The 15,309-nt window shown below is 43.5% G+C and overlaps 1 protein-coding gene across 1 annotated transcript in view; it reads left to right on the top strand.

Moving 5' to 3' along the window:
• Positions 1 to 1,221: 1,221 nt before the first annotated feature.
• The window catches only part of LRRC8B (leucine rich repeat containing 8 VRAC subunit B), a 71,710-nt gene continuing 57,622 nt past the window's right edge, over positions 1,222 to 15,309 (top strand). Inside the window, exon 1 of the mRNA XM_032603240.1 lies at positions 1,222 to 1,363. The gene's annotated coding sequence lies outside the window, so the exon portion shown is untranslated. The remainder of the gene's footprint in view (positions 1,364 to 15,309) is intronic.

Raw genomic sequence — 15,309 nt, forward strand, 5'->3', positions numbered from 1 at the left:
TATTCCCTTTTGGGGTAATTTAAATTGTAGTCCTAATCTCAACAGTCTCTGTCTGACACCACTTGGTCTCATATAACTCAGTTGTTCCATTTTCTTTACTCCCATTTATACAAAACCATCAGATATGCTCCAAATGCTGAGTCTTTTATAGTCTTTATTTTATTCCTTTCGGAGGTTCCCGTACATTTTTTTTAATGGTAATGTGATTGCCATAGCAACTCAAAGATATAAATGTTGCCTAATTGAATCGCAGTGTTGAGGATGATAGTCTGCAAAAAGACTGAGTTAAATCTGGGGTGGGGATGAGAGTAGCGGGTGAATGAGGATGATAAAAATTTTGTCCCCCGAATTCCTGGGTTTGGATTACTTTTTCGTTTGTTCTGTAAGGCACATTGTAACTTTTCCCACTTAACTGTAGAGGGAGAAGAGCGGGTCAGTAGATAGGGTAGACCGGCAGTTTCTTAGCAGTAAAAGCCCAGTTATGAGTAAAGCGAGACCCCTCTATCACGTTGTTCCCTCCGCATCCCGAGGATAACGACATATTGTGAGACGGATGCTATTGGAGGCCCAGAATCTTAAGCCGCTTAGTTTGGTACAACTGTAAACTGCCACACAGGGGCTCGGCCCTGCATCTTAAGTAGGCAGTATAAGGAAAGGTAAAGGGATTTCCCGCAGCTCCACCCGAGCCTTCCCTTCAGGTTCAAAAGACGTTATGTAAATAACAAGTTACTCTGGGTGCACATGTGAGAAGGCAGTGGTCCGACACATAAATGTACTTCCAAAGTGCCTTGCATGTGCACCTGGATAGCTCTAAGCCCCTCTGCCGTCTCTTGAAAACAGCCCCCCGCTTTTCTAGCCCCAGCCGAGCGGGCCGGGCGGCCACATGGCGCGCTCCCGGGGTGATGGCAGCCGCGCTTTGTTTCCATCAGCAAGGGGTGAGTCACAGGCCCCCGCAGTCCCTAAGCTGGGCAAACACTCGGGCAGAGGCTGCTGCAAATTTAACAGCAGGAGCAACTACCGAAGCAGCTGCTACCCTCTTCTCCCCTTCCTCCTTCTCCTCAGCCGCCACCGCCGCCGCCGCACGGCCAACGCCTCCGCCTCCTGCCTCCGCCCAGTCCCCTCCTTCTCCCCCCGCGAACTTAGTCAGCGGTTCGCGCCGCCGCGCCCCGATTGGCCGGCGGAACGCGCCGCGTCACAATGGAGCCGGTTGGAGGCGGTGAGCCTGGCAGCGCTGGGGCTTCCCGCTGAGCCCGCAGCAGCCGGCAGCAAGGAAGTGCGGGCGCGGGGCCGCCGCCGGCGCGCCCGGAGCGGCGCGGGGCGCACCCCGCGAGGAGCGCCGGATCCCGGGGCCGGACGCACGCAGGTAGGTCGGGGCGAAACGCCCCTGGTCACCGAGGAGGAGCCGAGCCGACCCAGTTGGTGGGGGCGGAGGACCGGGTGAGGGGACGCAGCAGGTGGGGTTGGCCGAGCAGGTGCGGTTACCTGTCCGCGCCTCACCTGCGAGCCGGGCCTGCGGGCAGGTGGCTGAGCTAGAGAGATGAGGCGCGGTTTTGCCACTCCCTCGTCTCTGGGCTAGAAGTGATACCCCCGAGGGACTTCTGGGTGCTGGGATCATTCGGGGCAGGAGGAGTGGGCGGCGCGACGGTGCGGTCGCATGTCTCCCCCAGCAGTCACGGCGCCGCACCTGAGTGTGAGTCCTCAGGGTGGTGCGGAAACCGGGTTCTGGTTTCCTGGGCTGGAGTCTCGCCCTCCCTAGATGAGCAGACCTCTCCGGAGGGCGTCCGCGCTTGGGTCGCTCTCCTTTGCCCCCTGCCCTGGCGCTGTTGGTTGGCAAACATTTTCTGCTCGTGGGAAATCTACAATTGTTCGCCTACAGTTTAATGGTGGTGTTGGCATTCGTTTGTTTGAAGGAGAAGGGAGCAACCTATACCCATTTCGAGAGAGTAGCTAGGAGTTTCCCCTTACTGGGCTGCAGTTGAGCAGGTGCTGAGAGGTCAGAAGGGGGGAGGCTGGGTGTTGGCTCATCACTCTGTGTCCTCACCTGACTTCCCAAAGTCCATAGGTTGCCTTTAGTCAGATGACATTTGTGGAAGACTTCTTTGTGGTCAGAAAGACTCCCTCTCAGCAGCCGCCTTCCCACCTCCCCAAAAAAAGGATAAACCTGATTTAAAAACGAAAACCTACCTGTGAACTTCCTTGAATAAATTCGCCTTGCCAAAAACTTTTTTTTTAAGTCCGTAAAAAGATATCGGTATGAAATTTTTATTTATTTATTTTTATTGATTTTTTTTGCGGTACGCGGGCCTCTCGCTGCCGTGGCCTCTCCCGTTGCGGAGCACAGGCTCCGGTCGCGCAGGCTCAGCGGCCATGGCTCACGGGCCCAGCCGCTCCGCGGCATGTCGGATCTTCCCGGCCCGGGGCACGAACCCGTTTCCCCTGCATCGGCAGGCGGACTCTCAACCACTGCGCCACCAGGGAAGCCCTGAAATTTTTAAATTGCAAATAGTTAACCAACTTAAAATAGGCAAAGTGTACACTGCTTTCTAAGAGGAAATGAAATGGTATGTGCCTTTATCAGACTGTTAGGTCTCCTAAAACCTAAGTGTCAGGTTGTAGTACACAGAAGCAATCAAACTGCAGTATAATTGTTTAAAAATTCCAGTACCCTCCACGTGCTGAGGTTCCACCTCCTGAGAACCGAAAATGCTCTTTGATTTGTGAGTGCCAAGGTGACTTTCTTTTGCCCCTGGCTTCCCTAGTCAACAGCTTCACCCTTGAAGGAATATAAAATGTCAGCCAATCCCACAAGTGACTGGGCCCCTAACATATCAGACGTTACTCTTAGTTCAGGTAATGAGGGGGACAGTGTTGTTGCTGAGTGTACAGTTGAGTCATGATACCTACTGGATGGATATCTACTACATGTTAGAATTAAATTTACTATTCTTTGAAACGTTCTTTTTTTCTTAAATTGGAAAAGTGTTCCAACATGTCCAGCCTAACAGGAAGATTCTCACATTGGGAGTGTTTTCATTTGACTAGTTAAGATTTGCTTTTTAAAGACCATTCCCCTCCCCATTGCTGTTTCATTCCTCTGAATCCTCAGAATGAAAGCACCAACGTTAATTAAAATGAAAAGGGCCCTAATCAATATCACTGGAAAAGGGTACCAGGTCTTTCAAGTTTTTTTTTTTTTTAAATAGAATTTATTTTTTAGAGCAGTTTTAGGTCCGCAGCAGAATTGAGAGTAACTGCAGAGAGTTCCCATGTACCCCCTGCTCCCATTCATGCATAGCCTCCCCCATTATCAACATCCCCCACCAGAGTCAGTACACTTGATACAATAGATAAACCTACACTGAGACATCATTATCACCCAAAGACCATAGTTTAGATTAGGGTTCACTCTTGGTGTCGTACATGCTATGGGTTTGGCCAAATATATAACAACATGTATCCACCATTATAATATCATCAGAGTATGATACTATATCATATTATCACTGCCCTAAAACTCCTCTGTGATCTTCCTATTCATCCCTCCTGCCCCCCCTAACCCCTGGCAATCACTGATATTTTCACTGTGTCCACAGTTTTCCCTTTTCCAAAATGTCTTATAGTTGGAATCAGTCTGTAGCCTTTTCACATTGGCTTCTTGTGCTTAGTATTATGCATTTAAGTTTCCTCCATGTCTTTTCATGGCTTGATAATTTTTCTTTTTAGTACTGAATAATATTCCATTATCCCTCCACATTTTTTTAGGCTGTGTGGGTATTTTCCTGCAGTGGTTTGAAATTTGTGATTTTTTGTTTTGTTTTCTGGAGTTGAAGGTTGGAAATAATATGTAGAAGATTCTTGCTTAAGCCAAAATTTTTATTTATAAAAAAGTTTTTGTAATTTTTTTTTTTTTTTTTTTTTTTTGCGGTACGCGGGCCTCTCACCGCTGTGGCCTCTCCCGTTTGCGGAGCACAGGCTCCGGACGCGCAGGCCCAGCGGCCACGGCTCACGGGCCCAGCCGCTCCACGGCACGTGGGATCCTCCCGGACCGGGGCACGAACCCGCATCCCCCGCGTCGGCAGGCAGACTCTCAACCACTGCGCCACCAGGGAAGCCCCAGTTTTTGTAATTTTAAAATCCTTTTTGATGGTATCCAAGTATTTTTATGTTCCTTTTTGATTTTTTACTGCCCATAAAAAATAGCCTATTTAATATCTGATGTTCGTTTAGTGTTTCTCAAGTTGAATTTCCAAATTTATTTTTTGCTTCTCTTTCCAGTATCCTTCTAGCTTACACTGATATTATCAGAAACAAATGTATGCTGAATCTGTCGTGTTAACTTCAGACTCGGTGGCATGGTTTTCATTGCCTCCTATATAGCATGTCCCTCACTGCTCTTCTGATGCAGGGAGTATTGCTTACTCTGCAAAAAGTACAGACCTGCGACCACTTATAGGAATTTGGGAGGCCCAATTATAGTATAGAATTTCTTTAACCAGTTGTAAAATGCATTCTAATTTCTGTCATGTCTGTTTTCATATTGCTGCCTTTTCTTTTATTGCTATTGCCCACTTGCATTTTATTTCCTATCTATATTTTCGAAACTTCCTACACACCTTTGTTATGACTTAGGTTTTTTTCTCGTGTTTAAAATAATGTCTTTGGCAGACATAACACAACTTATTTTTCCTTTTCTGGATCATTAAGATTGATCTTAAATAAAATTAGACCTAACTCCAATCACTGTATCTCTCTGCTAAGTTCTTTTCAGTGCTGTTCATTTAGAAATTGAACAAAGGGTAATAATAAACTCCCTGTTCTATGACTTCCTCTTATTTAGGATTCTACTCAATTGCAACACAATTTAAATTCACTTCTGCAATGCTGTTGTGAACCCATGTAAAGGAAATGAATTAAAATGAGTTGTCAGAGCTTCAACCTTGACCTTTACTTTTGCCTTTTTGGTCGTGATATGGGTCACGTGATTCTGCTTGATATGGGTCATATGATTCTGCTTGTTTCTTTCCAGACTGTGTATCTTTGAACTTCATCTCCTGCTTCTTCAATTTCAGGATTCCTTGTAATTCTTTGTTGTTTGTTTCATCCTGTGGCCATTTTCAGGGCTCTATTCTACAATGCCCACTCCTCGGTCATCAACAGCATCTTTCAGAGACATTATCAGCTACACAGCTTCTATTTCTCTTCTCTTTCCAGCTCCATGCAGGTGACTGAGATCTTCCTCAGCCCATCTACGATGGAGACTAAATTTTTTACTGTCGAGTAGCATATTCCCTTTGATTGTCTCAGGTATGCAGATTTGAAAGCATATTCAAACCTTCCTTCTTTTCTTCTTTCAAATTTTTTTCAGCATTTTTACATTTTCCCCTCAAGTCTATTGCAGATTATAATCAGGAGTTCTTCAGGCTTCTGCCTAAGAGGGTGAACTGTGCAGACTGATGAGCCAGGGTTTGAACCCTACGCTATCACTTTGGATGAGGTGCTGGATTAGTTAAGATTAGCTGTCAGTTACAGAGACCTCAAAGAAAAATTGCTTAAACAAAGTGATGTTTGTTTCTCTTTTACATTAAAAAAAAAGATTATAGAGAGACAGTCCAGAGCTGGTATTATGACTTTACAGGTCCTCTGAGACCTAGGCTGGTTCCACCTTTCAGAACTACCAAACATCAAATGAGGCCCTCAATCTCATGGTCGTAAGTGGAGCTTCAGCCATCACATCCAGGTTCCAAGTATAGAAGGGAGGACAAAAGGAAGGGAAGAAGATGGGAAAAAGCAAGAGCCCAGGGTCTCTTAAGGAAATTTCCTGGAGGCTGTCATACATTTCTTGTTAAATCTCATTGACCAGACTTTAGCAATATGACCTCATCTAGCTGGAATAGAGACTGGGGAATATTGTCCTTCCTGTAGACAACCTTATGCCCAGCTAAAACGTGGGATTTTCACATCCTTAGTAAGATGGGGGAAAGGAACATTGGAGTAGTCGAACACCACTGTTTTTCTACACCTTTTTTTTTCTTGACGATTGTTATCCATCTCACAGGATTCTTAGGATTAAAAGAACTCTTAACATGAAAGCATCTAATCCAGTATCCAGTATCTGGCATAAAACAAGCTTTCAGTAAATGTTAGTTCCTATTCCTCCTTATTCCTTTTTCATGAATTGTCTCATTTCTCTACTACCACATCGTTGGCATCCAAATCCTATTTTAAATACTGGCCCCAATCGATGGTACTAGACTGCAGTCTTGTACCTTATCATGGGAGGGAGCAACGCCTTATTACTCAATGTCACACCTATTTCTTAGCTTATAGTGTGGCTTAGATTTAAGATATAGCTCTTGGAATCAAAAAGATCTGGATATGAATCCTGGCTCTCCCACTTACTCAGTATGCCTCTTGCATCCTCAATTTCCTAATCTGTAACCTGGGGGTAAGATTCAGATATGAGGAGTAAATGAAAAAAATGTATGCAGATTACCTAATAAACTGTGCCTGATGAAGTAAGCGGTAGCTTTTCTTTTTTAATTTGGCCTAATCTAGATGCACCTTTTTGAAAATGAGCTCTTATTCCATTAAAAAAAAGTTTTAAAATTGGTCACCTCCATACATTTCCAAATGAGTATTGTTAAATTGTTAGTCAGACTTTTTGAGAATTGTCCCCCAAATCAGTTTAAACCTAGCAAAGTCTTCCCTGTATGTGTGTATATATATATATATATATATATATATATATATATATATGTGTGTGTGTGTGTGTATATATATATGTATATATGTGTGTATATATATATGTATATATGTGTATATATACATATATATGTGTATATATATATATATATATATATATATATATATAAAATAAAAACCAGAATAGCTCAGCCTTAACCTTTTCCAGCCTTGGTTTGAATGATTTTTTGCCACATGCACTTTCAGAAGCAGAAACGTTCCACCAATGAGTATATTTCATAGTATTTTTTTCCAGCAGCTATTTGTTAAGCACCTACTGTGTGCCAGACACCGTGCCGGGTTCTAGGGACACAACAGTAAGCAAAAATGCACGTGGTCCATACCACCATGGAGGTTACAGGTTACTGGGGGAGACAGGAGAATCAATCACTGCAAATACATGAAAAATTGCTACTCCCAACGTTATTAGGAAGGAGATATACAGGTGTCGTGAAAGTATGTGCAAGCGTCTTATGGTTGGAGGTTGTATGGTGACTTTAGGAACAAAAATTGGCCAGGGAGCGGGAGCAGAGATGTTGTGGAAGTGTGGCTTGAAATGAGCTTGGACACGAGATGAGCCTGCCTTAAGCAGGGATCAGAGTGTGCCACAGGTTTCCAGCACCGTTCCAAAGCAGCCGTAATGTTTGGAGTCATCTTTAAATGTTCATAATATATGACTTCTCCATGTGATCCTCTGAAAGGGGTCACCTAATTCAGGAATGATTTAATTCTTTTCTAATTTATTCATGCTATATTGACAGACTTTAAATTCAGCTACTTTTTTCTTTTGGATACACCAAGCAGATGCATCTGAGAAAATTGGCTGTAAAGCAGGATCTTTTCAAAGAGGGTCAGAGGGTTGATCTGCATCACCCTTAGCGAGGGGAATTTGAAGGCATTTGGCTGAATGGGGGCACATGAAGGAATGTTGGCAGAATAGGTAGACCACAAAGCAGCAGTGGAAGATGACCACAGGAGGGGAGGCATAGGCAGTGTGTTCCAGAGAGCTGGCTGGACTGCTGTGCTTGGGATGGCGCATCTCAGAGCCAGCAGGCAACCGAACATCCGGTCTCTCCAAGGCTTTCAGGCTCTCATTGACAGGACCCAGCTCGGCACCTTGGCAGTGGGGAACCATTTCTCCTTATACTCCCCAGCTGTGCTCATGGGGCATCCTTTGGGGAAAATGTTGCCTCTCTGGTCCCTTTGAGGGCCTTGGAGGGTGGCTGGGAGGCTCTGCTCCCGTGTAACATGTGAGGACATGATGGAGCCTTGGGGGCAGAATCGCCTGCCATTGGACTGCAGGTTATTTCTTGCTCTGAGCAGATGAATTCTGTTCATCTGAAGATTTTAAAGTTCATCTCTCTAGGCAAAACTAAGTGAGTTTGTTCCTGGCCCTATTTCAATGCCGAAATAGGCAACTGAGCAATGACTTGTCTTCGAAAAGTGTGAGTCATGATGCAGTTTCTGGATGCACGATGCTGTGTGCTTGGTGGGCAGATTCCCAGAGTATTTATGCTCTGCTAGCACTGCCCTAAGGGGGCTCAAGGCTTTCACCTCCACCCTCCCAGGAATGCCTTTGGAGCTGGGGCTTCCTCTCGCTCACCCCTTGCCAGTATTTGGAATTCCTCCTTCAGGGCACACCAACCTTGTTCCTACCTCTGGGGCTTCTCAGTTGCTGCTCTCTGCCTGGACGCTCTTCTCTTATGAATCTGCGTAGCTGCTTCCTTCTCAATGGAAGGTCAGCACCAGTGGCCTCAGGTATAGTTTCCCTGATCACCTCAGATAAAGTACCCTTGCCATTCTCCGTCCTAGTCTTTCAGGCTTTGGTTTATTGTTTGCTGGCTTGTTTATCTTCTGTTTCCCTCCCCGCCCACACCAGAATATAAGTTACGTGAAAGCATGGATCTTGGCTCCCTTGTATATCTGCCCTTAAGCCTGGTATGTAGTGGACTCCCCAAACTGCCACATGTGATTTGGGGCAAAAAAAAAAAATTACCCCTTTGAACTTAAAATGGGGATGATATCTCCGGTGCTACCTGACTTATGGAACAGTAAGGGCCTGGAGTTAGTGTACCAAAGATACCTTTTCCCCCACCAAAACTTGCTAATCATCTTTAGATTCCATTTTTTTGCAAATAGCAATACCATTTACCCAATTACATAACCCTAAAATGCATAGAACTCACTCTGGGCTTCTCTTTGCTTTGTTCCCCCCTTAACTGCTCCTTAAAGGATGGTGACCAGTTTGTCCAGAGGCCACACCCTTAAGGTACCTCCCAACAGTGCCCTTCCTTTACAGTCTCTTGACTGCCTTGAGTCTTTTCCAGGACTGCTGCTAATTGCCTCCAAATGGTAGTTCAGTTTGTAGTCTTTCCTATCTTCCCCCGACAAAATTGGCTGTTCACACAACAGGAAAATAATCATTGTGAAAGGCAAATTTCATACCACGACTACCTGGTTTAATAATCCTTTAATGACTTGCTTTGCCAAAGGATCGATTCCAAATGCCTTGGAGAGCCATATAATACAGTCTTCCTCCGTCTGCTTCTACAACTCTCCAGCTTCACCTCTCACTGCCCCCCGCTCCCCCCACCCCCGTCATTTCTAAATCACCAACGCGTGCACCATGGACACAGCGCGTACAATAACACCCCCATGCACCAGCCATCCTAAACTGTCTGCAGTGCAGGGAGGAAGGTACAAGGTAGCCAGATGGCTTCACTCCGTGGCTTTTTTTCCCCTTTTCTCTCTCTGTTCATATCCCCTTGTCAAACACCTGCCCATCTTTCAAGAGTCAGTTCAAGCATACCTATTGTGAGAGACCATTCCAGACCCTTCCCTCTGCCTACCACTCGTAGGAGCTGCTGAATCCCTTCCCCGTGTTGCCTCTGATGCTTGTGCATCTGTTATATTCCCTCTGCCAGAGAATGCCTCTGCCTCCTCCTAGGTGCTCCTTCATGATAAAGGATGAATTTTGTTCATCTCCCGAGTGAGCTTCCTGAGCCAGGCATTATACCTGATATGTGGGAAAGAATTAGGCAATAAAATTCAGTATACTTATTATCTAGTCCAGGGCTTTGTTTCAATAATGTACTTTTGACTGGTATTTGGAAATCTGAAAGATTTCCTTGAAGGTTAGAAGTAGGAAGAAGAGTTATTGTATATATGCTGTTAATAGATATCAGTTGAATGACCAAAATATTTTGTTAATGAGCTAGTGTTTACTGAACGTTTACTGTGTTTAGAGTTCTGGATTTGGCCATTTGCAGGGGATGCTTGACTCAGCTTTTGGACTTTACTGAAATAATTCTGGCTCTTTCTATTAGAAGTCAAAAGTTTAGATGGTCAGCACAGGTTCTTGGCTTACAGGCAGTTTAGGATCCCCAAGGGTGCTTTCAATTCCAGGCTTTGGGGACTAAACTCGGGCACAGAGGACAGCAAGATAGAAGCAACTTTTTTTTTTTTTTTTTTTTGCGGTACGCGGGGCTCTCACTGTTGTGGCCTCTCCCGTTGTGGAGCACAGGCTCCGGACACGCAGGCTCAGCGGCCATGGCTCACGGGCCTAACTGCTCCACAGCAATGTGGGATCTTCCCGGACCGGGGCACGAACCCGTGTCCCCTGCATCAGCAGGCGGACTCTCAACCACTGCGCCACCAGCGAAGCCTTTTTTTTTTTTTTTTTTAACCTGGCTGCATGGGTCTTAGTTGTGGTATGTGGGCTCTAGTTCCCTGACCAGGGATTGAACCCAGATCCCCTGCATTGGGAGCGTGGTGTCTTAACTGCTGGACCACCAGGGAAGTCCTTAGAATAAAGGAGTTTAGAATAAAGTGTCTGATAATGATTTTTGTCCAGTACCCCCTAAAAGGATTTTGAAACACTATGTCCTCTCCTCATACATTTTAAAAGTTAATATCTAAATTTTTTTATAGTTGTAAAAAATGGCACTTCTGATATTATAAATATTGATTTAAAAAAACACTCTTTTTTATGTACCCAGTGGAAGCTAAATTAAATACCACAGTGATTTCATATCTACCATGTCATCCATTTATAAAACACACAAACAAGCTGGTCTAGAAAAGCTGGGAATTTTTACATAGTTGCTTCCCTTGTGGAACTCATTTCATTCTTCTTCTATATAACCTAATCCCCATTTAACAGTCTTATGTTTGAAAATCTTTCATTGATTACCTTATCGTACTCTTGTGATGCACATATATACACACTATATTTTTTTTAAGTTCTTGTGACAATAAGCCTCTAAATGTTAAACAAAATTTCACTTGGATTGAGTTTTTATGATTTTGACTAATATACGATTGACCAGCACAAGTATATTAGAATTTTGATGAATAAGTATTAAGCATAGGTAAAATTTTATGGAAAATAACTTCTCAGTGAGATGCCTGGGCTTAAAAAGAGTTTACTTATGCATAAGTAAAACTTATTGCTAAAATAAGATAGGCTTCGTAATCGAGGCTTCTTTTGAAGTGTCAATGCTTCAGACACCTTACCACATATATAAGTGTATGGGAATGAAGGCAGTATAATTCCACTCTATTTTTTAAACTCCTGAGGTGTATGACAAAAGTTACCTAGTGATTGATCACAAAAATGATTTTCCATGTTCTGTTGTCTTAACAACTTGATTGGGTCTCCCTCCAGTGTTGTTTGAAGCAAAGAAATGGATACTTTCCCCAACTCCCAAAAGGATTTCTCAGTCTTGAAAGTCCATCACTTTCTTAACATCTGTAACCCTACAGGTATTTCAAATGACCCTCAGCTTGGAGCCCTGGAGATTTTTACTCCCCAAGGCAATGCACCACAAGCAGACTCCTGAGAAATGAGATGTTTACCTTTCTTGTGGAATGTGGGGAGCGGATGACTGTGAAAAGGGAAAAAAGGGAGATGGCCAGAAGGAACCAGCTGGACATCAGGTGTTCTGAAGCACATACTTATAGACGAGGGTTAATTGGTGATCTGGAAGTAGATTCTACCAGAGTGCTCCTCCTTCCAGAAACAAAAAGCCCCCAAACCCCTTACCCCACTTTGAAGATCAACTGGTTTGGGTGCTAAAGAAAACTTTTCAGTCAAATTCGCTGTCAACTCTAAGGAAAAAGGCCCCAATAGGCCAATTTAAAGATTTCTTCTTGGTGGACAAAAACATTCAAAAGGGAAAGAGCATGGTTAGAGCTTATCACTCTTTTAAAAAGATTTGATGGAAGCTAATTTGATACCAAAGTGATAGAATCACCATTATCCATTTTAGGGATGTACACTCAAACTCTCCTAGAGTATTTAGAAATAATACATAATTTTTTATACGCATTGTTAGACTGTATACAAATAGAATGTTGGTAAGGATCACCAGGTGCTTGACTGACGGTCTCCTAGGTCAGTGGGTGACTGATTTCTAAGAGCAAGTCTTAATCCCATTGAAAAAAAGTTTTCTGCAGCGTTTTATCAGGAATGCTAATTTCTTTCCAAGAGGAGGCTGTGAATTACATGCAAAAAGGTTTGGTCCCAGGCTAGGTTTGGGACATTTGTTTCTTTACAGAGTAATGCATTCTGAAGGGAGAGGAGTTGAGCCTGGCTATCATTCCCATTGATTAATAAGTCTTTATTGGGTTCTCCTGGATCCTGGATGCTCTTGACACCCTGTATGTAAGGACTCTGTACAGATGTCCCCTGTGCTCTTGCCTTCTCCCAGCAGCTTGTAGCAGATCTCTACTGAAACACTTTACAGGGACCCCCCACCACATTGCTTACTCTATTGTACATTTGTACATCACTTCTAACATACTGAAGCATTTATATGCACATTTATTCTCCTGATGACCTGTGGGAGATGGGGCAAGTGTTATTCCCAGGATACAAATGTGGATACTGTATAAGGGGATTGTGGCTTGTCTCAGCAGACTGCAAGTTAGCTGTAGATCTGGTACCTGATGAAACAACTTTTTCTACAGTATGTTGCCTGCCTTCTTTTCCCAGATGTGTTACTTTATAGAAGCCTCTAAAAATTGAAAAGCTTGCCTTAATGTGATCATACGAAGATTAAGTAAGACAGATACGCTCACAAAATGCTTAGTAGAGTACATTGCTCTTAGCAGGGCCCAGTTTTTTTTGTTTTTTGTTTTTTTTCGGTACGTGGGCCTCTCACTGTTGTGGCCTCTCCCGTTGTGGAGCACAGGCTCCGGACACGCAGGCTCTGCGGCCATGGCTCACGGGCCGCTCTGCAGCATGTGGGATCTTCCCGGACTGGGGCACGAACCCGTGTCCCCTGCATCGGCAGGTGGACTCTCAACCACTGCGCCACCAGGGAAGCACCCCCACCCCCGCCAGATTTTTTAAAAGAAAAAAAATGTATTTGAATTTTGGGTCTGCCATGCTTCATTTTATGGATTAAGAAAACACTTATTCAATATTTTTTGAGCACTTAATATTTGCCAGGCACTGAGAATAAATCCAACAATGAAGCAAACAGCATGGAGCGTACATCCTAGAGGAGGGAAGATAGACGATAAGCAAATCCAACATATAATATCATGTACTGAGTGCTCTGATGAACATTGAAGCAGCGTACAGGGCTAGAGAGCGGTTGGCGGCTGGTAGTGGTTGGTGACACAGGGTGGTCAGGGAGAGCGTCCCTTGGGTGAGGACTTTTGAGAAGACCTGAGTATTACATTCACCTGAGTCTGAGCTCAAAGCCTTGAGTTTATTTGGGTAAGTTGATTCAAGTCATGGTATTCTAGAGTTGTGTGGAAGAGATCTTACAGAGTATCGATTTTTAACCTTTTTTATATTATAGGTATCCTTGAGGGTCTTTCCCAGAATACTACACACACATGCATAACATTTTAACATGCCTTGAAATCATCCTTAGAACACCTCAAGTTCATATCCCTGTTCCATCTCAGTTTTTCTTTTTACTGATAAGACATTAAGGTTGAAAAAGGCAAAGTAAAAATCATCCAGTGTCACAGCTAGTTAGCGGCTGAGTCAAGGACCTAAGATTCCCATAAAGTTGTCCATTGCTTTTTCTCCTAAACTCTCTAAGTTGCTAGTGTTAAAACTCTCTCAATTTGGTCCATAAAGCATCTCTTGTTTTTTAATATATACACCATTTTTATTTACGTAGAAAACCTCCCCAAGTAGCTTATGTGGCCAGTGTGGCTCCTTGTTCTATTTCCTGACCAGTAACAATATAAATAATATCCCAAGCATTCCAAATGTCCTAGAAAATTATGAACAAGGAGGACTCAGGCTGGCAGTAGAAAAGGAAAAGACAAACAAAAACCAAAATAGAGACCTTGGAGTGTGAAGATGTTCTTACAGACAGCAAAGGGGCTGGAGGTGGGAAAGGCCTTGTCCCAGTTTTGATGGGGACAGGGACTCCCTAGGGTGAAACAACAGTCACCCTCACCACTCCACCCAGTGATTTCCTCTGGGGATATTTTGTACAAAAACTTGGAAGATAAACTTGTCACTTTCAGGAAAATGTTCATTGTATCAACTTATCTTCCCAGCCACACTTCCTTAACAGATGTCTCAACTTTTAGTACAACAAAATAACCAAAAATTTTAAGTAGTAATCATCCACACTGTGGAACTAATGTGTAATTTCCAAAATTGGATGCTGTGTAAAGGTTTTGATTTGCACACAAGATTTTCTAATAAAATAGACCTGGCTTTAAAACCTCCAAAAGTTAGCCACTCTACCTCCTACAACCACTGATATTTATTGAGTTTTTAGGCTGCTTTCTGTTGTTGCAAAGAAAACCTACTTTTTCCATTAGAAGTGCCCCGTAGTGTTGTGTTGATAGAAGAATTCTAGCCTTTTTCTCTCTTAACCAGTGAAAGGCCCTTTCTTCCATAGTCCCCATCCCCACCCCCATTTCTAGGTATTTCTAGCCTACTTTTCCATCTGTGTGCCTTGTTGCTATGGTGATGGGCACCGTAGAAATAGAGAACAAAGCAGATATAATAAGCATCTCCTACATGGTTCACAGTGCTAAAAAAGGGATCTGGGTTTTTTCAGGCATGGGTGGTTCTTTATTGGTGGTAGAACTGGACCAACCCAACTGGGAGGGGGCACTGGGGTTACGAGCTGATTCAGGCCCTACTTTTCCCATTGTTCTACACTTCACCAGACCTTTCTTTACCCATAATCATGAAGGTGAGCAAAGAGCGTTAGGAGCCTGTGGAGGGGATGTAGTACAGAAATTAATGGCACAGAGTCACCCCACTGCAAAAGACAAATCTACTGAAGCATATTACATGGGAGGAATCTTGGGCTGGTTTTACGGTTTACCAGTTGTTAATCCTATGCCTGAGTTAGTATCGTTCAAGTTAATCATTCAGTAGAGGAGATTTGCCAGCTTAGGTTTTCCTCCCTTCAAAGTATTTATCAGTATTAGACTTTTTAAAAAATTAAATAAAAATCTGTCTTGATTACTGATAGCTTGCAGTATTTGATCCCATCCATTGAATTTTTAAAAATAAGTGGTTAAGCTAATGTGCACTTATTTTGTGCTTGTTTTAGAATTACAATTAAATATTCTCTC

The sequence above is a fragment of the Phocoena sinus genome, chromosome 1, assembly GCF_008692025.1.
Source record: "Phocoena sinus isolate mPhoSin1 chromosome 1, mPhoSin1.pri, whole genome shotgun sequence".
Taxonomy (NCBI): domain Eukaryota; kingdom Metazoa; phylum Chordata; class Mammalia; order Artiodactyla; family Phocoenidae; genus Phocoena; species Phocoena sinus.